This window comes from Strix uralensis, chromosome 1, assembly GCF_047716275.1.
Source record: "Strix uralensis isolate ZFMK-TIS-50842 chromosome 1, bStrUra1, whole genome shotgun sequence".
Taxonomy (NCBI): Eukaryota; Metazoa; Chordata; class Aves; order Strigiformes; family Strigidae; genus Strix; species Strix uralensis.
Genome location: NC_133972.1, coordinates 170,652,870 through 170,678,731, shown reverse-complemented (window position 1 = coordinate 170,678,731; position 25,862 = coordinate 170,652,870). Strand labels below are relative to the sequence as shown.

The 25,862-nt window shown below is 40.9% G+C and overlaps 1 protein-coding gene across 1 annotated transcript in view; it reads left to right on the top strand.

The window, feature by feature from the left end:
* The first annotated feature begins 571 nt into the window (after positions 1-571).
* The window catches only part of PTK2 (protein tyrosine kinase 2), a 230,008-nt gene continuing 204,717 nt past the window's right edge, over positions 572-25,862 (top strand). Inside the window, exons 1-2 of the mRNA XM_074888817.1 lie at positions 572-776; positions 15,563-15,621. The gene's annotated coding sequence lies outside the window, so the exon portion shown is untranslated. The remainder of the gene's footprint in view (positions 777-15,562; positions 15,622-25,862) is intronic.

Genomic DNA, 25,862 nt, shown 5'->3' with positions numbered 1-25,862 from the left:
TTCCTTGAAAAAGAATATGCCCCTCTTGAAACAAGAGAACAATTGTGCCAACCGGTGCCACCGTGGAAATGAAGCGAGGCCGGAGGGCCCAGAAAAGGCCACAGAACTGAGGCGTTTTCCCGCTTCCGAGCATCTGGGACGCCCACAGGGAAGAGTGAGACACCGAGGACGGGAGCTGGGGAGCCGCTTCTGGAAAGCGGAGTGAGGACAAGGGTTAAACCTCCCCTCTTCCCGAGCTAACAGCCCCCACCCGCCTTCCATCGGCCCTTCAGGATCCGCGCTGCCTCGGGGAACGAGGGAAGGGCCCTTGAGGCCGGCCCAGGGCCCCGCCGCCATCGCAGTGGCGGGGAGTAGCGGCTCGCGCCACCTGAGGCCCGCAGGCCGCGCCTGCGCAGGCGGAGCCGGGCGGCTTCCCGCCCCCCCCCCCCCCCCCCCCCGGTTTGAGGGGCGGCAGCCTGACCCCCCCTCTCCATCCCCCGCAGCCATGTTAGTGTGGGGAGCGAACCAAGCGGGGAGGGAGGGAGGGAGAGGGCAGCCGCGCATCCCATGGTGCAGCGCGCCGGGAGGGCGGGGGAGCGGCCTGGAGTGGCCGGGGCGGGCGGGCAGGCGGGCAGGCAGCTGCCCGCACAGACCCACCTAGCGCGGGGCGGGCGGGCGGCCTCGGCAGCCGGCGCTGGCGGGACAACTCCGCTGCTTCTCCCTCCTCTCACCCCAGCTCGCCGCGGCCCCTCCGTCCGCCGGGGGCCGGCCGGCCGGAGGCGGCTGCCTGCAGCGCGGTGAGTGCTGGCGGCAGGGGCTGCCTGAGGAGGGGGAAGGGGACAGGCGGAGTGAGGCGCAGCGGCCCCAACTTATATAACGGGGGGGTGCGCTGTGGAAAAAGGGGTGCGGGGGGACAGCGGCATCTCCCTTCCGTGTGTGTGTGTGCGCACCCCGGGGTGCGACGGCGGCCCCGTCTCCTCGGGGGAAGAGCCTCCCGTTTCCTCGGGATCCCTCGGGAGGGGCTGCCTTGGACAGCGGGGAGGGGGCACAGGAGACACGCACCTCCCCCCCCCCCCCCCCCCCCGGGGCACGCGTGTGTGTGTGTGCACACACGTACATGCACACACGAACCGCACGCCCCGGGCTCCCGTGGCTGAGGGCACCCCGCGGCCGGGCTGCGAGCGAAGGGCTCCGGCCGGCCGAGGGGGAAGGCGGGTACCGGGGTGGGCTGGGGGGGTCCGGCCAGAGCCGCTTCCCTCCCCGGCGGCGCCTGTGGGGGAGCCTCGCTGGGCGGTGTTGCGGGGGCCGGGCAGGGTGGGAGGGGAAGGGGAGACGAGGAGGCTGCGGGGAGAGGTCCGTGGTGCACCGCCTGCCCCTTCCCCCCCCGCCCGGGAGGCTCGGCCCGCCGCCGGCCCTCCCTGCGCCCCGGGGCCGGGCCGGTCCCACCGGATGTGGCGGGGGGCGGCTCGGTGCTGCGGCTCGGCGGGGCCGCGGCTCGGCGAGGCGGAGCGGGACGGTTCGTAAAGTAAACAAAGGGAAAGGGAAGGGAGGAGGAGGAGGTGTCCCCTCGCTGCCGGAGCCGGGCTGCCTGGCTTTGCCCCTTCCTCTCTCCAGCCGTGCTGGTAAATCTCTGGTTGCCTCTTACAGCCGGGGTGGGAGCGCAGGGGAAGTGGTGGAGGTTTCTTCTTTTTTGCGTGTTGGGGTTTTTGGGGGTTTGGTTTTGGTGGTTCTGTGTTGTTTGTTTTGGTGTGGTTTGTTTTTTTTTTTTTTTTTTTTTTTAATTGGTTCTGTTACTGCACTCGCTGGAGAGTAGGATTGTGTGATCCAAAGAGAAGCAGGGGCAGCTCTTTGGTCACATCCACGTTTTCACCCGGGGATAGTCTTCTAAATCTGTAGCGGGGAAGGGGGAGCAAGTGTTCCTCAGCGTGGCTTTTGAGTGACCCGGCTGGTGCCACAGAAGTTGAATTAGATGGAGGAGCCTTTGCGCTTCTTGAAGAAATTTGATATTTCTTTTTTCGGTTGTAAACCCGGTTTTGGAGTATGGTGAGAATTGTACTTCTGCAGCTGTAACAGTATTTTTCTCCTCAAATCCCTGGGACTAATGTTGAAGCGTATGCTGTATATTGCCAATTTTCACATCCATTCTCTTTCCAAACCTCCTTTTCTCAGATGATGCTTTTTTGGAACAGAGGGTAGTCTTTCTCTTTGATTTCTCCCCTTTTTTTTTTTTTTTTTCTGGCTGAAAGACTGTTCACTGTATTGTTTCTGTGTTAGCTGACTTGCAGTCAGTCTTATTTAAGTGCTCTGAAAGCAGAGTGTATCCTGTAGGCCCTCGCACTCTTGCATCGTCAGCCTGCAGCTCAGTTTTTGGCGGTTTGACTAGGGTAATAGCAAAGCTGTAGTAAATGCATTGAATAAAAAGTTCACTTGAAAGGAGAAACACTTGAGGATTCATATTGAAGTATTTAATGTAAATGTTAGCTTAAAAGTGAAGTGGTATTGCAATGTTTCTTAAAAATTCAGACTCCTTTGGTTAATAGCCTTTTTTTTTTTTTTTTTCCCCGGTGTTAATTGGAAAAGTCCCATGTTCCTCAAAGCTAATCTGCCTTTATCATCTCTGATTCTATTAGACCTGGGTAAGGTCAAGAGCATAACTGGATTGGGGCCAGAAAATATTAAATGTTACGTAGTTATTTGGAACAGCTTGTTATCTTACTGATGTTGACCATATCCAAAATTCCACCACTTCCTTTCTCCACCCACTCCTTTTTTGTTACCTCTGAAATCAGGCTGTTATCCTACCTTGTATCTTCGTTGAAACACCTCTGCCCCTATGGTGTGATTTGCAGATGGGGACCAAGCCTTTGGGTTTCTTAAAGCGAGGTTTATGGCTGGGATTCTGTAAGGAATGTGTATGTGTACCTTTGAGATTGGAGCCCGTGCAATAAATTTAATGGACTTAAAATCTGGGGTACTGTTAACAAAACAGACCAAAAAAAAAACAACCCAAAAGAGGGAGGGGACACTAGTTGCTGGGAAACCTTTTCTCTCATAGGACTAAACCCTACAGGCTATTCAACAAGAGAAGAACAGTTCTGAAATTAATTTGTCTTTTCTGCTGTTATGTCTTAAATTCAGTTTTTGTAGAACATGGCTTGGATTGATGTTTGTGTTGGCTGACCTTTTATTTTGTGAGAAGGTTAAAATGTACACGTAAAAGAAAGATGGCATAGGACTATATGTCAAAAGCTCTAAGCTTTATTCAGCCTCAGCTTTAGGTATTATTAAAAGAATAAGCATGTGTAGTTTACATAGCAATCAACTAGTAGTGTATTGGAGTACTTAATCCAGAAATTAATGTTCTCAGAATAGCACTCTGTGTCTTGAATATGTAATTTGCTGAAATAGCTTTAAAAATTGTTTCAGCTTCTGGATATCTAGCAACGCAACTTTGCTTCAAAGTATGTTCCATGTTGTTGAAAGGGCACTTTATTTAAAAATATAATGGTTTACCACATGATGCCTAGTAGTTGAATGGGGGAATCTTGGTTTTGTAAATTCCACCAAGCTAATAGATATTTGGGGGGACGATAATAGGAGAGAAAAGCAGGAGTGCTTTTTGGAAAGTAGTAAACCAGGAGGCTCTGATGCTTTAGGAGATTATCTTCAGTTTTTTTAATGTATATATAAATGCGGTGGGTTTTTTCGGTAGGAAGGTAACTCAAGAAACTGAGCATCTCTGGAAACAAAAAGTTATTTCTTGCCATTTGTATAACAAAATGATCAATTTTTTCCTCCCTTGGTAGGCATTGCCATGTGTGGCAGTGCTCTCTTTCATGTGATGTAACGCTCATAATAACACAGGCTATTCCCATTCCTTTTATATCTCTTAGGATTTGTGGAATTCACTGTGATGGACAACTTTCTGTGTTGTCAGAGTACAGTTTTGAAGTACATTGCGTTGCTGGTTGTACGTAAATACATACACATATATTTAAGAACTGGTTTTGACAGCTACCTGCACTGATGTTTAAACACTAGTAATGTTTTGCAGAATGTAGTTAACTGTAAGTAGGCTGTCATTTTGCTGTAAAAACCTGTATATACAAGTCTTGTATGTTTTTAGTCTTGCATAATTTTTTTGTCTTAAATTGAATATTTGTAGCTTTAAATGTGATGTGGATTATTCCATATTCTCACATTCTGGACAAATTTCAATAAATTGATATAAAGTATTTAAAAAGGACACTCTTATGCTAGAATTTATACTCCAGATTTTTTTTCCTCTGTTATAGCTACCACTCTGGAATGCTAGCAGTGAAAGCTTGGGTTTTATTTACTTATTACCAGTAAGCTTATGAGTCCTCATTTCAGACAGCTGTCAGTGAAAACTCAAGTGTGTGACTGATATTAAGCTCCGTCAGATGTTGGTTTCCAGACTAAATGTGTTTTTCGTCTCATCTTGTGTTACTGTAGTTCTAAAGTTTCAAGTACCTGAGAAACTTGAAAACATGGATATATTGGCTTAATTTCTTGAAAAAGTTTTAATTAGAATTCAGGATTTTAAAACCTGCAACAAATGAATCCTTGCTGTATCACTTTGAGCTCTTGTATGGAATGATAGCAGAAATGATTTAGGAACAGTCTAAAACTAATTTTGAATGTACTTAGCACCTGAACTACAGTGGTCCTTGTCTCCCTGAATGGTAACTTCTATAGGATGATTATTTTGTTCTAAAAGCTGTCTTTTTAATTTTTTTAAGTGTTTGAAATAAACTTAGAAATTTAATGCAGATTAATGCAAGATTAGAGTTAGTAAACTGTTAGGAATTTCAAGTGAGTCTCTTGATTTGTATATGACTGCCCCTTAGGAACCTCAGAAATTCAGTGTGTTCTACCACAGTGTTCAATGAATTTGGTTTATTATGTCTGTTAGAAAGACATGAAGTTGGCAGAAAGGGAAATTTAATGGAAAATGTGATAGACAGTTATCTGGTTTTAAATAGTCTTTTTAGTGTAGGAGAGGAAGAACTTCTGTGGAGATGATCAAGCAGATCTTTCTGAAAGCTCTGTGGTTGATGGCTAATCAGATGAACTGTTGAAGAAAGTGGCTATTTAGGGACTGAAGAGCTTAAAAACCTGCAGGCTTTGTTGTGGGCTTAAATTTTTATTTTCCCTACCCCATTCCTTTGTAACTCTGTGTTCTTTCTACCATGTAAGCTTCCTAAGGTAGGAGTTTGGTGCTTACTCATCATTTAGTGTTCCTGACACTGGGATGCAAGTCTTGTAGCTGCAGGGACTTTTGAGTGTTTGGTCTTCATGAATAGAAAATAATTGGAAAAAAACCCCCAGCCGTGCAAAAAAACACAAATCAACCAAAAGCACAAAAAACTTTAGATGGCTTGATCTGATTTTCTCTATTTGTATGAAAGCAGACAGAAGAGAGACAGTTGTCATTATCCAGGTGTGTTGTGCTAAAAGGTGTATGAACTACTAAAATTTGCAAGGGAGTGTTTTGAAAGCTATGTCAGAGGGATGTGTTGTTGGAGGGAGCTGGCATACTTGAAATCTGGGGATGCAGATCATTGGTGTCTGGTTCGTTGATTAAGAAGAAATTGGAGAACCGTTTCTGAGATCTGGTTTACAAGGCTTGGATGCAATTTCTGTCAAGAACAGGTGAATAACAAAAGCTGAAGGCAACAGGCTTGTTAGAGAACATCTGAAGATTCACTTGCATCAGTGTTAATTGTGGGTACATCTAAATTTTCTTCAGATCTGCAGCAGTCCACAGCTGAACTGGTAAAACTCTCCTGTATTGGATTTCCTTTGTCCCTTATGACTCCGAGACTTCTTTCCACCCTCTAACTCTGCATTGGTCCTCTGCCCTTTTTTATCATGTTTAGTGCAGAAAGGGCATATAAAAAAGTTTAAGTAGTTTTTGTTAGCTTCCTATTACACTGAAGTATTACCTTTTTGTGTTTTTTTTTTTTTTTTTTTTTTTTTTTTTTCTGGGAGGGGGATCTGACAAGGACTCAACTTGGTTTCATTTTGCTGCGGGGTTCCATCCAACTTCATAGAGTGCAATATAGGTTAGTTTAAAGCTTAGTCTTTAATCTTAATCCTGACCCTTTCCCTGCTCATGGAACTGTAATTTAACTAATTTTAAGACATTGGACTAATTTCCTTCCTTTTGACCAGAATGTGTAAGCAAAGCATGTGCATCAGTTGTTCCGGAGACAGTAACGGGAGAGTACATATTCTTTGCCACTGTTACCGTTCTAGGTATGTTGATGAACAATAAATTTAGAAGCATTTAGACAGTGTATGTCAAGAGTCCTTAAATGAGGCACTTGTCATTGCCTTTGCAGAGACTGCAGTGACAGAGCTGAAGCTGTTCTCACTGTTCGGGACAGTAAGAAAGAGGTCAGAGGGCTCTACTGACTTAACTACTCCTGCTTCCTGCTGCCATGGTTGGGGTTTTTCATTGTTTACCCACACATGAAAATGTGCAATTCCTGCTTTTGTTTTATTTTGTTTTGGGGGAGGGGAGAGGGAGCAGACCATCTGAGTCTATAAAGTATCTTTGGAAGGCAAAGATAATTTTTCCTTTAGTCCCATTGAAGTTCCTGGGAAGGATTTGAAGCAGCAGCTGATTTTTTTTTTTAAATTTTATTTTTTATTTTAAATATGGGAAGGAGGAGCTGCTACTTGTCCCTGTTTTCTTGATGCTAGGATAGCAAATAATTTTGTTGCAAGGGGGTAGCAAAAGTCTAGTTTAACAGAAGTGCAGAATGAGCTAAATGATATATTTTGCAGATCTGAATGCAGCTCTTTAACCAGGTACGTAGCTTTTTTTCCCAGGTCCTTCTTAATGCTGCAAGGAGTGTCTACTGATACGACCTGTAGGATGTTCAATAGCCAGTAAGGTCTCTGGTCCATCAACATTTGATACTTCATTTCCTAGCATTGCCTTCAAGATCACTGCTGCTGAAGGTACCAGTAAGAGATTTGGAAATCCTAGTGTCTGAGTTATACCCAGTGGTGAAGATTTATATCAATCAATACCTGTTTCATCCTGTCTGTTGTAGGTTTTGTGTTCAGTGTGAATGCTGAGGCTAGTTTGTTCTCAGTAATACTCTGTAGTATTGAGATTCAGAAATTCTGTGATATTTAAAAGAGAATTTCCTCTTCCTGATTTTAGGCAATCTTTTAAATTCTTTTTCTATGAAAGATGGTGTGAAGGCATAAAATCTACTACCATTTTCTTATTTTCACATAGGTATCTGTTCTTGATTTCCTTTTTTGGACTAGACAGATGTAATCTTTCTGTCCTTTGAGGGAAAAATTGTCTGTGTTTTGGTTTAGAATATGGGAATTTTTCTTGTCCACTTTTTTCAAGTAAAGGTTAATACAGAAAGGAGAAAAATAGAATTAGTGTTTAAAAGAGCACAATTCTTTTTTATGTTTGGTTAATTAACCAAGCTGTGCCAGTTTTTTTCCCTGCAATTTCTAATACACTTTTCTTCAAGCAGAAATTCCTTTTGCTGGTGGCTGAATGCTCTTGTCTTTTATGCCTGCTTATACCTCAGGTTTTAGCAGTCTCCTCCTTCATTTTTGCTTCTTTGCTGATGCTCTTCTTTAGTGGAAGCTGTTTAAAGGCAGAGATACTTCTTCATAATTAAATTTACAGACTAGACAGTAGCACACAAAAATAATGTGTAACATGTACCTTCCTAGTTCAGTTGTTTGAACTCTTTGTAAAGAGTTAAACCTCATATTTCTTTAATTTTGTGTTAGTCCTTATCTCCCTTTCTTCACTCTTTCCCCCAGCAAGTTCCAGAACTTGGTGGAAGTATTCTTGTATTTTTGCCAGTGCTTAGGACCTCTCGTGCCTGATACCACTGTTTTTGTTAACCAGTGGTGGAAAGAGATAGGAAACACTGATACAACCACAGTATTGGACGTCAAGAGGCAAGAATTCTATTTCTACTTCTTCTAGGGATTATTTTTTTTCCTTTGGATGGTTCAGCTAACTGCTGTGCTGTTGTTTATTCCCCTTTAAAATAAGGACAGCGCTTTGCTTGGGCTTTGTCCACTGGCACATAAACACATGACAATTCTGAAGTGTTTTCTGTAGAGGGGTTTGAAGTACCCCTCACAGGGAGAAGTAGAAACCATGATGTTGGAGCAGAGTTGTTCATTTAAGGTGCTATGTTACTGCTTGGAATGAACCTTGGCATGGCCATTGCAATTAATTCACATACTTGTTAACCTTTCACGATGCCTGATGCAGAACTGCATTTGCATTTTAGTTTATGAGTGGGGGAGGGAAAGCTGGTTGATAATATATATATATAAAAATGCACATCCCAAGTGAGGAGCCACAAGTTGGAGGGTTTTAATCTCTTAAGTTCCATTTTTAGTTGTATTGAAGACTGTTTAATTTCGTTACATTTTTAACTAGTTTTCCATTGCCAGCCTTCACCCAGGAAACCTTTACACACTGCTGACATGTAAGGGTCTCTTGCTTGCAGTGAAGCTCTTCGCAAATCTTACAAATTACAGTTTCTGTTCTTTCTTGTGCTAATAGCACCATTATGGGAATGCTGTTAATTAATGGCTAAAGAAGTAATTCTGAATTTTTATCAGTTCTCATTTTCTATTTCAGGCTTAAGCACTATATCCTGGAGGCTTCTAGATTCCAATTGGTTTATTAATTATCTTGTCATTTTCACTTTAATTTGAATAAATCGCAAAGCTGGCTGTTTTCTGTACTTGTTCTGGTGCCTCTTAACTCTACCGCCTCTCTTCCTACTGTGTTTAGTGCATTTTGAATTTTGTTGTTCAAAGGTCTGCTCAAAACATAGTTTTCAAGTTCTGCAAGAGCTGAGTAAGGTGGGATGTGCAGGTTATTGATTGATTGGTGCTCAGTTTGTGATTAACCTTGTTCTGCTGGTGCAGAAAAAGAAATGCTGTACTGTGGTGTAGCAAGGGGGTAAATACTTGGAGTAATTGTTCTACTGAATTCAGTACTGGCAGGATTTAGTTAGAATGCTGTTTCAGTTTTGGGCACTGTAGAAAAGGGGTTTCCTCTCTTTTTGGATGCTTTCAGTAGCAGAAGATACCTGAAGAACATAACACAGAAGAACTGAACAAATTAAGATGTTAACTTTTTATCTCCTTGTAGTCTTAAGTTATTCACATGCATTAGGCTACTAGAAAGATGAAAAAGGCTTATGGGGGCTAAAACAAGAAATAGTTGCTTTGAATAATAGGACTGAAGATTTGGGTTACTTGGGGAGGCAGACTTCTAAGAATAACAAACCATTGGGCTAGATTAGGGAGGGGACTCTTGTTGCTGACAGTCTTTAAGAACAAATTAGACATCTGTCAGAAGGGAAATGCTGTTTATCCCTATGTCAGGAGTGGCAGATTGACAAAATGACCTCTGGAGTTCTATCCAGCAGTGATTTTAGTGATGCTAACAGGTAAAGAATGTGGGGTTGTTATTTTCAGATTTACACTGATAGTCAGAAGGTCGTTGACAGTAACCCCAAAAAATGATAGTTTTCTCCAAGCTGTTGTAAGCAAGTTCTCTCTGTTATCTTATTAGCTATTCCCTGAAATTGTGCAGCTTTGATGTAAAGCTGTTGCAGGTGAAGCATCTTGTATGTTCTTTGTGGACTGCTGTTCTTGGTTATGGCTGTAAAGGTCATGGAGAGAACATCTTTTCTGTAAATTAAACTGTCATGCTTTTCTGTAGATGTAGGTGTTCCCTAGATATGGCTTGAAAAACAGAATTATTAACTGGTTACTGATAATAGAACAATTAGCTTAGTTGCCATTTTGTCATAGACTTAAAAATTTTATGGAAGAAAACATGCAAGACTTCCAAACTGTGCAAGCAAGTTAATGAAGTGGCCTTAGAGGATGGGTTTTCTTACTCCTTTTGGTATTGCCCTTTAATGAGTGACTATTTTATTACATGTTAATAAACTGAGCTTTGCTTTCGGAATAATAGGAACTTCTCGTGAAACTATGCTTTTTTTTTTCATGTCTATGACTCTTTAATATGATAGCTTGCATTTTGATGTTGCACCAGTAGGCTTCCTCTTAACTGTAACTTCAATCTGTTTTAAAACAAGTCAAAAATGTTTCTCAGCATTTTATCATGGACAGAGTAAGTCATTACCGGGATAGAGGAACAGATTTAAGTAATCTGTAGTGAAAATGTGTAGGAAGACAAAATGTGGTAAGTATGGCTGTCTCTTCTCAGTACAGCCTCTGCTGGAAACTAGTATTAATGACGCACCCTGCATTTGAGATGTTCCTTATGAAAGTAAAGAATAAACTTGTTGATCTGATAGTTTTTTTAAACAGTGTTAAAATTCAGAGGCAGAAGCTGCTGGAATTGACATTTAGTGCTACTTCTGAGTTTTCAGGGAGTCTTTAAGCTAAAAGGTGAAGCTAAGAGTGTACATCTGTGCAACGTGTGTAACCTTTTGTAAGCTGTTTGCTATGGTCTGGGGAACTAAAAGTAATTTTAAAAAACCCTATGTGGTGTGGAGGCAAGGGGAAGTCTCTTGTCATTTGTATTAAATTCTATTTAAGCAGTTATAAAAGCATCTAGTTAGACTAGATACTAAATCTTCATTATCAGGATAATCCTAATAATTTCAGATTTATGTGGATTTCTTGTTTAGCATTACCTTTGTAAATTGTGTGATTTTTGGCTGATGGGGGAGGAGGAATTTCCTCCGAGGAGGATAGCATTGTTATTATATACCTTGGTGCATATATACATATATTGCTTTGGGCATATTAATTAATGAGTGGTTATCAGGAAAGTCAATCCATTTCCAGAAGTGAATAATACTCCTTTTATTTTGCCCACGTATTTTGGTGGTACAGTTTAAAGATTGAAGTTTATAAGAGAAATAAGGGGAAAAATGTATATGGCATGTGCTTCTCCTGTGGGAATATTTTGACTCTCTTCTTGTATGCTTTGTGAATATTAGATTGAATTTATTACTTGTATTTCTCTGGTTGTGGATGGAAATAAAAATAACATAGAGTTCCTGTAAAAATCAAAGAATGGAGTCAAAAGAAGGAGCAGGATATAACAACCAAATACACTTCTGTTCCATATTCTGCCTAGAGTTTGCCTCAATATTTCATTTTTATAAGAAATTGAGCTTTATACTCTGGGTTTCGTTCCCTTGTTGATGGAAATCTGTTGCCTATGTGAAATTAATAAACAACCAAGTAGATTTCTTCAGGAGACTAAAGCACCTTTAGAAGAAGATGGTGTGCAGCGTAGATGATGAATTCTGAGATGGGGATTTAAATGAAGTGAAAGTTTAGTTGTGTCATAGACTACAAGCCCCTGCTTATTCAGCCTTAGTAGAAGGGGGAGGTTTTCTTTGTGTGGTGGCAGCACTGCTTGTCTCGTGCTGTTTCAGTGCTTTCAACAGCTAGTGTTATGCCTTGCTCTCCTTTCATCAAAAGAGGAGAGGGAATTCTTTAAGACAGGAGTGTGTATCGTTGGCTTCATTTTACAACTGAATCAGCTTTTTCTTCTCTTAAAGGCAAACAAAACCTTTAAACTGTTTCATAATCTGAGAAGAGTATTGAACACATGAGCTTCCCTTCCTAGGAAACAAATTCTGGCATTCTAAAATGTATTTATCTGTGTGGCTTTTTGGAGATAAATGGGGATCTCATTGAAGTTCTTTCTTCAAAAGTCTTTGTTACTTCTGTTGAAATGGATCTTGAACTACAGTATTCTCAAGTGGGAGTAGGAACATTGGTCATATTATACCAAGCAAGAGATCACAGAGTGGAATTATGGGAAGAGTGAGGATTGCAGCAAGTTGCGAAAATAAATGTACATAAAGCACACTTGCTTTAATACCTTACTCTTGAAGTTGATAGAAGTAGTAAAATAAGGCAAGACTTTGTGGGTTGCTGAGTCGAGGTCAGTTTTGGAAAGGCAAGATGAAAGTAGTGAGTTTTGAGAAATGGTTTGAAGCATAGTTGAAATGAGGAGAGGGAAGCTCTGGTGCCCATGTGCGTATAATGTGAGTACTTAATGCGCAGCTGTTGCTTGAAATATGATCGTTTTTTGGACTGAGTCTGTGTTACAGCAGTTTTAAGGGTTATGTTGAACTTGTGTTCTCTGTTGTTAAATCTTTGTCTTTATAGCTGATTTTGTGTGATGGCTCTTATGAATAGGAGGTGATAGTATGGACTCCTTTATTTTTTTCATGCTTTTAATATACGGAATTGAGATCTTACTGAAGTTTGCCCTTCCTCCCCCAATTAAGTTATAACAATCTGGTTTAAAGTTTCTTGGAACTACTGGTGGTGAGGCTGACAGTGGCCATATGGGTATGTTTTGTGGTGACGTGCTTAGGATCTGTGTTTGGGTCCAATGAATCTGTTCCAAATTCTGCTTTATGGACTGCGTTCTCCTGGTGTTCAAGCCACTAAGCAGTGTTAAGATGAAGTTAATACTTGTACACCAATTACCCTGAAATACTGGGTTTCAAGATTATGAAATCTTCATAGCATTGTGTCTGTGCAAATAGTGCCTTTGAGTCAGTCTAGAATTCAGTAACTTGCCTTGACTGTTCTGGGACTTTTTCTGAAGGCCATAGGTCATTTGTTGGTAGACTGTACTCAGGGCTGTGCTGTAGTATTCTTCTGCACAGGTTTCTTCTTGGTGCTACTGCTGAAAGTGCTGCAGTCAGGTTCATTACCCTCATTACTCAAGATGTAGAGGAGATGTATATATACAGTTATTTGAGAGATGTACGTATAGGTTTTTAGATACTCTCCTATAACTAGCAGGAACAATAACATCGCAGATAACTTAGTTATAATCTCACCTCTGGTAAGGAAAATATTACTTGTGTCCAGAAATTGCTGTTACTGGCAGAGCTCTGCATTGGCAGAGCTCTTGAAGTCTTTCCTGTCTACTGTGATCTTTTGTGGAGTTCTCCCATGACTTGCTGTAGTGCCAAAGGGGCATCAGTAGAGACCAGATCTTACGTTAAATTTTTTATAAGGATAAAAATGTTGCATAGCACCAAATTGTTTATTCACTTTGGTGCTGCGGATCAGAGGTAGGAGGAAAGGGAAGTGAAACAAGTAACGTTGATCTTTAGGGTTCCATCTTTAGCTTTTTTGAGAAGATGAATTGCAGTATTGAAATAGAGTGGAGGATTTGGGAGAGGGTTAGAAGGAGAGGAATTTATGAAGAGTAAATGAATGGAGCAATGAGAGCAAAGAGGACGAATCTTCTTGAACACGATCAAAGAGCTTTAAAGGTAGCTGAAAACATAAGGAAGCTGAGAAATGATCTCCACATCGAGAGGTATTTTAAGACTTTTATTCTTGGTTGCTAGTAATTGGCTTATGTCTTCAGTGGTATGCTTGATGAAGAAGTCAAACTGGAGAGGGAATGGGATGATACTGGAATACAAAACTTGAAATTTCAGACAGTGTATATGGAGGTTTAGATCTACAAGTCAGATGCACTATCTTTTAATTGAAAACCAGGTAGGATTAAGATGTTTTAAGATGTTACAACTGGTCAGACTTGCTTCCTAAGTAATTAATGAATGAAGTAAATTAGTAAGTAACCTGCGAAAACAAATCTTGGGAAGGTATGGCTGGAAGTGGCTGTCAGCGTGAGGGAGATGAAAGGATCTTGTGTTTGGATCGTCTCTGACTGCATTACTCCCTTAGTAGCTAATGACCAAAGAGATGCCCTCTCTCTGTGCTCTAGGGTTGCCCTCCAACATCAAATCACAGTAGCATGCATTTGTACACTGAATTCTACACACTTGGGTATTTCTGTTGAAAATTGGTGTGATAACTTGTGTGGAAAATTTAACATGCTTTAAAGTTTTTGCATTATTGATACCTAAGCAATGAAAGTAATATTTTTCTAGTATTTGTGTTTGCATTTTGATTTTGTATCTGAGTAAGTCCCATGATACGACACAAAATTGTTTAACAAATGCTTTAAGGGTGCCATTGATGTAACTTCCCAGAAGGGGGAAGGGTCATTATGATCAGCCTTGGAGATGAAAAGTAGCTTTTGCCATATCAGAAAACATCTTTAATTAAATCAATAACTGCATGGGTTTCTCAACCTAAGAAACAGTCTCATGAGCGATTTCCTTTTTCATAAAGGATTGTCATGATGTCATTCCCATTGTGTTAATTGTTGGTGTTTTCACGAATGGTCCCAAATCATGTCTAATTCCGTAAAAATACTCAGAACAGACATGATTCTGGGGAAAGCTGTCGTTTGCCACTCCGTCTGGTAGAGATAATGGGACAGCCAGCTGACTTAACAGATTCTGTGTTAACTTTAAAATTAGTATTTCGAGACAGTGCCATTCCTCTTGTATGCCACCATAAAAGCAGTTCAAGTTCTCGGTGATATTTTTCCCAATGGTATGGATGTGTGTTTCAGGTGAGTGTCGGTGGCTCATTTCTGTGGCTTTCATGTAGAATTTTAAGTATTTTTGTTTTCTTATTTTTTGAGTTTATTATAGCTTAGATGAACACTTAAAAATAATCTCTACACAATTTCTTTTAACTTTTTTGTGTTACTTTATCTCATCAGTGTCTTTTTTCTTGTGGAAATCTTTTGGTGGCCTTTGTGTGGGGAAAAAAAGTAGCTAAGGTGAATAAAGGTTCAGGAACAGTTCTTAAAAATGGATTTCTAAGTGCTTAATATGTAAGGTTGGGCTTTCTACTGGTACTGCCTTTGTCCCTACAGTATATATTTGTTTGAGATGCAAAAGAGCAAAAACAACTAGCGAGGTAGCAAAACCAACTCTGTAGATTACTGAACTCTGGAGTTCTTTTGGATCGATCATTGCCTTTAAGTAAAAAACCCACTGTCCAGAAAGACCTGTGTTATTACGTGTGTGTGTTGAGCTATATCTGTATGTATTTGTTACTTCAGCTAAAAAGTGGCTTGGCTGTCTTATGATGCACATACCCTGAGGCAATAAATGCATTTCACTAGTTCCTCCCACACACTTTTTTTTTTTCCCCAGGGAAGCACTCTTTCTAATTCTGGATCTGGATGCTGCTAACATTTTGAATCACTTGTCAGGGTTTTCAGTACTTACTGAATTGTTGTTGCCATTAAATGTATGTTAGCTATATTAAAGATTCACTTCAGAATAATCCTCCTTTAGCCCTTCTCCTTCAAAATACCAAAACCATAAAAACGCGTGAAATTTTTAGTCTACTTTCATGGGACCTACAGGATTGCTGGCAACTTTCTTTCTAAGGTATCTATTTTAAAGTCAAATGTAAGCCCCTGGCTTCTACTTCTACAAACTTCCTTCTGCGTGTTCCCTCCCCACCCCCCAAGGATTTACAGCTAAATAATCTGCACTTGTAAAGTAAGGTATGTACTGCAGTGTTCCTTTGGAAGTTTGTCTTGTCTTGATAGTAAGAATATCAGTTATTTTTTTTTAAGTTTGTTGGATATTTGACTACTTTGACATTAGGTCAAGAAAATATCCTAATCAATTCTGAATGTTCATTTCAGATTTCATGTTTCATCCCAGTTTGAGCACCTGCTGCTGAGACCTGGAAAGTCTACTTAAGGTATGTGGAACAGTTAATGATTTCACTTTTACACAGGGTTTTATTCTGGGTAAAATGGTTCAAGTTGAGATTATTTACTTGTGTTGTTTTTTCCTTGTAATTACTGTTGAAAATCCTGATTTTTAAACAGTCAGTGTTAAAACAGAATTTTTTGTTTTTTCTTTCTCCCTGAGCTTACTAGAACTGGCCTTTCTCTTGACATCCCACTTAGGGACCTTCAATTCAGCCTGAGGGGTACAGAGGTGGGTAGACCTGTGCAGCAAGTAATTTATCCTGCATGGGAGGAATTGATAGGTGAGAAAACAGCTTACAAAACCTCCTTAGCTGGAAATTGTCTGACCAGAGCCATGTGCTGGCTTTGGAGCAAAATGTTAATGATATTCTCACATTCTGCTTTTCTGTAGTAGGTAAAAAATTGTCTTAAAATCTTCACTGTAGGAGGCACTTGGCCTAGTCTTAAGTAGTTTAGCTATAAGCAAGAGTAGAGAAGTTGGGTAACCACAGTATTCTTTGTATTAGAGGAATCTATTTCTGGTCTCCTATTTTTCTGATTCCTTGTGGCCCTCCCTTTTCCCAGAGTGAATGGTTATATTTGTAAACTTCAGTTTTATTCCGCAGTATCCTTGTTATTTCTGACTTCTGCTTTTATTGCTGCTAACGTATATAGATGTTTGGAATATTCTTATATTTGAGCGTGGCTAGAAAAACTTGTTGGATCCTTTTTTTTTTTTTTCCTTTTCTGGTTTGTGGGGTGTATTTTTTTTTTTTTTCCTTTCAGCAGCCTTCCCTGTGGTTGGTGGTTTGGGAGCCTGTATTACATTATTTTTTTCTATTGCTTAGGCTTTGGCAGGTAACAAAATTAATTTCCTGCTACTTCAAGACCACTTCTCTGTCTAACTTTCTGATGTGGAGAGCCTTATTTAAAACTTTTATATCACCTGTTTATAGATTACATTAACGTTCTCCTTGCCTGGGCTGTAATGCACTTGAGAACACAGGAGATGTGACTGCTAGCATTTCACGTGGGCTAGGCCACTGATGGGATTTCAGACAGCTCTCTTAACAGTTCAACTTCAGAGCATTGCCTCTCCAGGATCTCTCCATACTTTCACCTTCAGGAAACAGCAGAGTGTCACTTAGCATCTCCTGACTGTCTGTGTTTGCAGGGGTAGATGTCTTTATTCTTCAGTAGTTTTTTTGCTTCTTACTTGGAGTGGTCTGGGTGTTAGTCAGCCTTTTTTAAACTTCAGTTTTCAAGTTTATTTGCTAATTGCTTATCCTTTCTGATTTCTCCCTTCCCTTTTTCAGTATGGGATGATATTTGTTTGCATTATACAATTAGTTTTTTCCAAGGAATTCATCTACTTTCACCACTGCAAGGAATAAGTTGAGTGGAGTAGCCTTCAGTTTTGTCACCCAAACTGGAAAAACCCCAAAGTACTTCAGTTTGAATAAAAAGCACGAATACTGATACTTTTCTCAATTAAGACTAAAATTTGTTGCCTTATGTATCATGTTAATTCTGAATTGTGATTCAGATGGGAACCCTGACATTTAAAAAATATTTGCTGAACATGGAAAACTAATAGTGTGGGAAATCCAGAAAACAAGGAGGGGACACAAAACTGGCCGTGTGTCCCTGTCCGTCCCCCCCCTTTCAGTTTATCATCTATAAAAACCTACAAATCAGACCTATGATTTCAGGGGTTTTTAATGCTTCCTTTCATTTTGTTTGACCTTTTAAAAGGAACAGCTATGACTGTTGTGATGTCATAGGCAAAAAAGCACACTTGTATGTTTTGTGAACTGAAGCTATTTGTTCTTTGGAATACATGGTTTGTAAAAGGCTGAAGTGAGTCATATCCTGGTAAAACCATGACAACTAAGTATTTATTAGTTTGTTAGGTAAATATCTTGCAGTACCTTCCTAGATAAGACTATAGAAAACCAGCCCTGTGAATAACAAAACTGTGAAATATAATGGCAAGTAAGAAGAAACAGCAAAAGATCTTAAAAGTAAATTGCGAGTACTTCTGACTTGTCAGGTTTACGTTGAAGTATGTGTATTTTTTTACTGGAATGACAGTTCCAGTGGAAATAACAGAAAAATTGTCTGAATCTCTTGTTTACCCAGCTGCTTTATGAAGTGTTATAGTAAGTCTTGTATTCATATTGCAAAAATTTAAGCTCTCATGTGTATTACGATAGTCTTTTTGTTATGTGATCACATACTTTATTCCACAGAACCACTACCTTGTTTGGTACCAAAAATATACTTGTGTATTCACTGCACTCTTCAAGCCCTTGTCTTACAGGCTAGATTTTTTCCTGTAAAGTTTGCCATGTAGTGCTGGCTTTACCCGTTCATCTTACAGTGGTTTTAGTATCTGTATTGGATGGAGTCACAGAACTTAGGATCAAAGGTTTCCATTTTAGGACCCTGCACAGACATGCCGTTTTTTGTTGGAACACTTAAAATTTGCACTCAAAGCAGATCTCTTACTGATTCGAATAGCACCTGAGAGTACTTGGCAGTTCTGTGTTTAACCTCCCAGGTATCCAGGCATGTGTCCATGAAAGAGAAAAAGCATGGTGATTGTGCAAAACTTGACTAATGACTCTGCTAACATCATCCAGAAACCCTGAATGCATGGATGACACTTAGTTGCTTCAGCTCAAAGTATTCTTTGTCTTCTTACTAATGCTGATTACTTACTCTGGTTATTTATTAGTGAATGCAGAACACGTGTATCAATAGGGAGGGATCATGAGCAATAGTTCTGTTTAGCTTTATAATTCTGACTTACTCCTCAGGCCAGTCTTTATGCACTGAATTGGTGCAGGGGTAAAAGTACACGTAATTGTACGTGTGTTTTCCAAGATGTCAGCCATTGGCAGCAGGTGGTGCTAGCACTTCCACCTGAGAAGCAGCTTCCAAAAGATGATGTTCTGATTGTATCCTTACTGCAAGTGACATCAGATGCTTTCCAACTTCATGGTTTTATTTCAGCTGAAATTAAACTAGTATTTAATGAACAACCTTGTTGTATCCAACATAGCACTCGTTTAAAAACAGTATGGTAGATTGATAAATTAATGTTCCTTTTTATCTCTTACAGTGAGAAATGCTTTCCTGATGAAATCTTTAAAGACCTGTGATTTCTGTGTATTTTGGATGTTATGCTTGTAATCTTGTTTTAATACATTCAGTGCTTTTCCCTTGATACAAAATCTGTTTCAAAAGATTCTAGTTTGCACTTAAAACTGTAAAGAATAAGCACTCTATTCTTAAGTGTCAAGATAATTAATTTATGTTGCTTCTTGCCAATAACACCTATGTGCTCATAGCTCCTCCTGGCTTCCGAAAGTGGAATTTTGTTGGGCTTGCTATCTGGTTTATGATTCTGGACTTTTGGGTCAGTGGAGAAAGATTTACTTTTCCAGCAAGGTTATAGTGAACTTCCAACTTCTTCCAAGCAGCCTGGGTTCACCAGTGTGTGTGAGTTCACCAGCGGTTCAGTGCAGAACATGTTCTTCTCTCTGGCTGGGTCCTTGCTGTGAAGGGCTCTGTGCTCTGTCTCTACTGGCAGGCATCACCAGCGTTTTAAAAGCAATGAATTGAATGTAACGATCACAAACCATGCCATGTGGTGCCTAATACCTTCCTGGACTCTGTCCTGGCCTTTGCTCGTCATAGCTGTTGTTCTTCAGCCTGGCCCCAGAGCAACTGTTGTCTTTTACATAGAAGTAAGTGGGCTGGGGGAAATAAATTTCAGTGCTTGTGATACTCTCCTTAATTGTGTTATCCCCTCAGTGGAGTTTATTAAAACCACAGCCTGCCTGGATTATCTTGGAATATGTTACTGAGGTAGAATGAAGTAGGGTTTTAGTCTTCTAAAACCTGGAGGTGCCAGAGGCCTTCTGTATACCAAAACAAATTATTTGTTTTGGTTGCTAGCCCTTCTGATAAATGCAAATAGGGAAATACAAAGCAGAAAACAAAGTTTGACTCTGTAAATAGTACTCCTTTGTAATATGACTTGGATGGATCTGTAGTAGTACATTCTGATGATGCCAGGAATAGCCATGTAATGCTGCTGCTCCTACTTTCCAGGCTGCTTAAATTTCAGATTTCTGAACGATTGACTTGGTTAAATATCCATGAAGCTTTTCCCCATACATCAGGACATTAGCCTGTACGTTTGCAGCATTGTTTCAGCTTGGAAATGTTGAGACCTTTTCACAGAATACACTCTTCTTGTCTTGGGGCAACTAATTTTTTTTTTTTTGGTCCCAGCCCTGCAGACACATACCTGTTTAGATTTGTGCAGACATGTTGAAGTGTTCAAATCAGAAAGAGTAGTTCCTGTGTCTGAAGTCAAGCATGCCTGTACATGTGTTTCTAGCTGTTATGGTGGTAGGCTCTTATTTATAGTTGTAATGAAGGTGAATGCAACTCATTTTATTGGTCTAAAAAGCAAAACTAATTCTGTTTCACTACGGCTATTCTGTTCCATTCCACTAATGTATTTATCACTTCTCTAAAAATAGAGCTTTTGGGAATGCAGGGCTCTCTTTGCAGTAAAGTTTGCTGTAGCTCTGTTTCTGTGAGAACCTTCACTTGCTCACTGGTAATGTGCAACTATCCTATGATCCTGTATTTTGGTTAATGGTTTAAGATCTGTACTGCCTGTTATTTGCTGCGGGAAATGCACAAGACTGTTTAACACTGGCCTAGGAAAGTTTCTAAAAGCAGCAGGATATTCTGAATCATTCATGAAGACCATTCTTGTACAAAATAGTCAGTGATAACGTGCTCCTCACTACTAGGTGGTGGACTTTATAACAAACACAGAATCATCTAGGTTGGAAAGGACCTTGTAGATCATCTAGTCCAACCGTTAACCTAGCACTGACAGTTCCCAACTACACCATATCCCTCAGCGCTATGTCGACCCTATTCTTAAACACCTCCAGGGATGGGGTCTCCACCACCTCCCTGGGCAGCCCATTCCAACGCCTAACAACCCGTTCTGTAAAGAAATGCTTCCTAATATCCAGTCTAACCCTGCCCTGGCGCAGCTTGAGGTCATTCCCTCTTGTCCTATCGCTTGTTCCTTGGTTCAAGAGACTCATCCCCAGGTCTCTGCACCCTCCTTTCAGGGAGTTGTAGAGGGCGATGAGGTCTCCCCTCAGCCTCCTCTTCTCCAGACTAAACACCCCCGTTCCCTCAGCCACTCCTTACAAGACCTGTGCTCCAGACCCTGCACCAGCTTCATTGCCCTTCTCTGGACACGCTTGAGTAATACAGTGTCCTTTTTGTAGTGAGGGGCCCAAAACTGAACCCAGTAATTGAGGTGCGGCCTCACCAGTGTCAAGTACAGGGGTAAGATCACTTCCCTGTCCCTGCTGGCCACGCTATTGCTGCTACAAGCCAGGATGCCATTGGCCTTCTTGGCCACCTGGGCACGCTGCTGGCTCCTGTTCAGCCGGCTGTCAGTCAACACCCCCAGGTCCCTCTCTGACTGGCAGCTCTCCAGCCACTCCTCCCCAAGCCTGTAGCGCTGCTGGGGGTTGTTGTGACCCAAGTGCAGCACCCGCCATTTGGCCTTATTGAAACTCCTACAGTTGGCCTCAGCCCATCGCTCCAGCCTGTCCAGGTCTCTCTGCAGAGCCTCCTTACCCTCGAGCAGATCAACACTCACACCCAACTTGGTGTCATCTGCAAACTTCCTGAGGATGCACTCGATCCCCTCATCTAGATCATCAATAAAGATGTTAAACAGGAGTGGCCCCAAAACCGAGCCCTGGGGGACACCACTCGTGACCGACCGCCAACCGGATTTAACTCCGTTCACCACCACTCTTTGGGCCCGGCCATCCAGCCAGTTTTTTACCCAGCGAAGCGTGTGCCCATCCAAGCCTTGAGCAGCCAGCAACTTTCCACTATGTCCAGATTTCAGATACTTAGTGAATCAACTCCACGTCAGTCTTGCACCTTGAAAAGGCTGTTGCCTTCCTGCTCAAAAAAAGACAACTTGAAGAATTTTGAGAGCTTCAAAAAGACCAAAATTTGAACCAGACCATAATCTTTTCCAGGCTTGAAAATTCAATTTTTACCTGTAAACTAAGTTAGGCTTGCCAGACTTCCTGTTAACCTTTGTGATAGTGGTTGTTACTGGTGTAGAATCCTGAGTTGTAGTTGTAGACAAGGTTGTCATGAATGTTCTTAGAAGGAAAATTAGTGGATACAAACATACTGACAAGTCATAAAATGCTGTGGAAAAAATACTGGCCAGCATGGTAGGCAGCAGGACCAGCAAGTGACAACCCAGGGGTTGCCAAGGTTGGTTTGTCTGTGCTGTAGTAAAGGGAAGATCAGGGTTATTTCCTGGCAGACATTCATGGAGAACTTCCTTTGAAGAGAAGCAGTCTTGAGTGCACTTCCTGAAACATGTTTTAATTAGCAGTGCCTGAGATGCAGGGAATTCCACTCCTCAGGAAATTCAGGGCTTATAAATATTGTGCTGTGCTCAGAATGGGACCTGATACTCCAGCTTAACCCTTGTCAGCATTGTATAAAGTGAAAAGGTTACTTGTCTTCCTTATGTCTGGCACACCTTGTTCACAAGTCTCACCATAATATTAGTTTTTTATTTATTTTTCCCCTTCTCTCAGTAGTCTCAATAGTTCTTGTTAATTTTTGATTCACTAAAACCTCCAGATTTTCTGTGGTATTATTGTCTTGCTAGTAATCTCATTTTGTATATGCAAGGTGGGTTATTCTTAGTTGTAAAGCTGGTAGAAAATCATGCAATACAGTGTTAGAAGCCTCTGATATGATGTCTTTCCTTCTCGTGTATTTGTAAGACACATTACTGGTTATATGTGAACAGCCAGTATATATCCTTTCAGCCTGACTCCCCTTTATGTCTAGATGCTTGTAGATAATTTGGTTTGTTTATTCTTTTGTTTGAAACTTTGAGTTGTGTTAGTCTTCCTAATGCATCATAATTCTTTAGATGCCACTTTTGTTAGGAATTATTAAGTTTCGGATATAATCCTGTGTTTTCATGTGCTTGAATTTGATTAAATCCATTTACAGTAGCAGGAATTGGCAGGAATGGTGGTTTATTTTTGATTATATTGTGTACTGTCCACACATACTGCTATCTTGGGTATAGAGTAGATGACTGTCAGAAGTGATGTGATTTCTTTTATTCGATTCTTACTGGTAGCTGTGAATCAGTACTTTTTTTTGTTCCTGTGGCAATAAGCAGGCAACTTGAATTCCTTGGGCAAGAATCTGGACAAATGCAGCTTGGACAGTGTTTCCTTATTAAGGAGGATGAAGAGGGCATGAGAAGGCAATACAAGTCTATAATTGCACCCATAAATGAATGCATTAAATGAGATATAATGCTCTGTACCAAGAGGGAGCCTTGATCACCTACCAGAAGTTATTAATAGCTGTTTCAGGTACCACTGAAATACTGTCCTTTAACAACATGTGGAAGGTATGTTGTAAAACAGTCTGCTCCCAGCTTGTATCGTGGAAGGTTTGTCTTTAAAGTGCTAACCAAGATTGCCATTGAAAAATAAAAGGTCATTTCTTATTTTAATAAAATCGCATTTAGAATGTGGAAAGGAAAAGGGCACTTAAAAAGTCATGGTTGTCAGCAGGACTCCCAAGTTTGGCATTCCAGGTTCTATTTGTAGGTATTGTAAGCAGGTGGTTGCGTTGTCATTTCCCTCTTTCAGGATCAGTCTACTCAGTTTAACTTTCAGGATAGGATGATAAAAGCTTGGCAGAATCATAGTAGGTGTTAAGGTCCAGAGGAACTGAGGCAGCTGTGATCATGGAGTTCTTCCTTTCGGCCTGTTCCTCTGTTCTAAATGATCTCTACAAGAACAGTGTCCAAAAGGAGTGGTAGGCTTTTTCTTTAGTATAATATTCAGTGTGCTTTAACTTTCTCCTGTTTCTGGAAGTCGCTTTGTGTAGTTTTGCCTAGCGGTAATATTCCTGGGAGTCTGAACTGTTTTGCATCATAGTTATTTTAAGCGGAACAATTCAGGTTGTACTTCTCTGCCTTTAATGTATGCTAACTCTTACAAAAATCACCTTACATATAAATTTGAGTTGGGCTCTTATTATGGTGAATAATTTACCTTAGAAGCATTTGCATAATTTTTTTTGTTTTGAAAAATAGACAAGCAAACAGGATATTAACTTGAACCTCCGTTTTGCATGGTGTTAGGGGCTGTGGATTAATCCACTGGGGTTGTTTAGTCTGGAGAAGAGGAGGCTGAGGGGAGACCTCATTGCCCTCTACAACTACCTGAAAGGAGGTTGCGGAGAGCTGGGGATGAGTCTCTTGAACCAAGGAACAAGTGAATAGGACAAGAGGGAATGGCATCAAGTTGCACCAGGGAAGGGTCAGACTGGCTTTTAGGAAGTATTTCTTTGCAGAAGGGGTTGTTGGGCGTTGGAATGGGCTGCCCAGGGCAGGGGTGGAGTCCCCATCCCTGGAGGGGTTTAAGAGTAGGGTTGACATAACGCTGAGGGATCTGGTGTAGTTGGGAACTGTTAATGTTGGGTTGATGGTTGGACTGGATGATCTTCAAGGTCTTTTCCAACCTAGACAATTCTGTGATTCTTTGATACCTTAAAAAAAATTCCTGAGCACAGGCTATATTTGTATTCAGCCAGAGCCTTGTGCTTCTAGCTCTGTGCTAAGTCCTAAACAGATGTGACCCTGCGTGAAGGTGGTGGTTAAACAGTGACCTCTGCATCTTTTGGGGGGGGATGCTTTTTTGGGTGGCTTTTTCTTTAAGAGGCCCACTTTCTCTAGGATATCTTGTGTAGATGTAGGTAGTCAATGAAGAATGGGACATCTGGTGGTGGTGGTGAAATCTGGGCTTCAGTTCAGAGATTTCCTGTTCATAAGGTTTGAAGAGAAGCCAAGCCAAAGCTACCTGGAAGATTTGCTTGGGGTGTGTGTAAACATATGTGTATGGTGTGAGTCTTTCACCAGTTACTCTTATACTTCCTGAAGGAATAGGATAAGAGTTAAGAGTTCTGTACTAAATCCGAAGCCCCATTGACATAAAAATTACTGAATCCTGGTAGTCATACAAGAAATTAATATTTTGGATGTTGCTTTTCGTAACAGACAGCTTTGGAGACATAACATAAATGCAGCTCTCCCCTGGAAAAGAGAAAGAAAGGAAAACACTAAATTTTATTGCTTAATATACTGATGGTCTCTGTATCCATAGTGATGACAGCAGAAAAACCTGCACAGAACGCTGCTGCCATCGCTGCAGTAACTGTATACAAGCAGTATGAGTAATATGGGTCAGAAGATGCTGTTTTAGCTTTTCTAACTAAACCTCCCACTTGAAGGTGTCATCATAAAAGAAAATTTGTGGTAGCCATATTCAGGGGAGCATCATAGATTTAAAAATCAGCTGAAATGCACAAATACAGAGTTAATTATTCTTTTAGCATCTAATGCTTTTCTAATGCAAGTTGTGCATCCCCTCATTCTTAGTGGGCAAAGTATGAAAGTGTGAAGGTGGGAGGGAGGGTTGCATTCAATCAGAAGGCTCATCTGTTTTTAACTACAAGACTACATAACCCTTCTTCATTCAAGTTCCTCACCTGGTTTGTATTTTTAAAGAAAATATTTAATTCCTCAATTTGCATTTGAACTATAAAATATTTTTGTAAGGAAGAAAGATTTTCTATGTTAATTGGGTGAGTTGGGTAGAGTTTCCTTAAAATTTGTCCCTTCAGTGCAAACTCTTTTCCCCTTTCTTCAAGATAATTTTTCAAGAGACATTAGCGGGAACCTGTGAATATTTGAAAAGTAGTTTGTAGGGAAGGCCCAAAGCTTGGCCTCAGGTCTAGAATTTTTGCTCTCGTAGAAGTTATAGTCAATTATAGAAGATTATAGAAACTGAACAAAAGACTTGTTGCTTTTGGGGGTGGTAGAACTATTATCTTTCTCAGTCCTCTTAAGTGGCAGCAATGCAGAATTTCTGCAAGTTGGCACATTTTAGTTAATATCGGGTTTCATCTCTGCAGTATCCATGTTTTCTGTATAGCTGATCTGATGACTAGTTGAGATCATAGGCAGTCTGTTCAGGAAAACCTGGTAACTTTACATTTTCTTATTTTTACTCCTTTCTCGTATTGTTAAAATTGCCTAAAATCTGTGTTGAAGTGAAGACATACC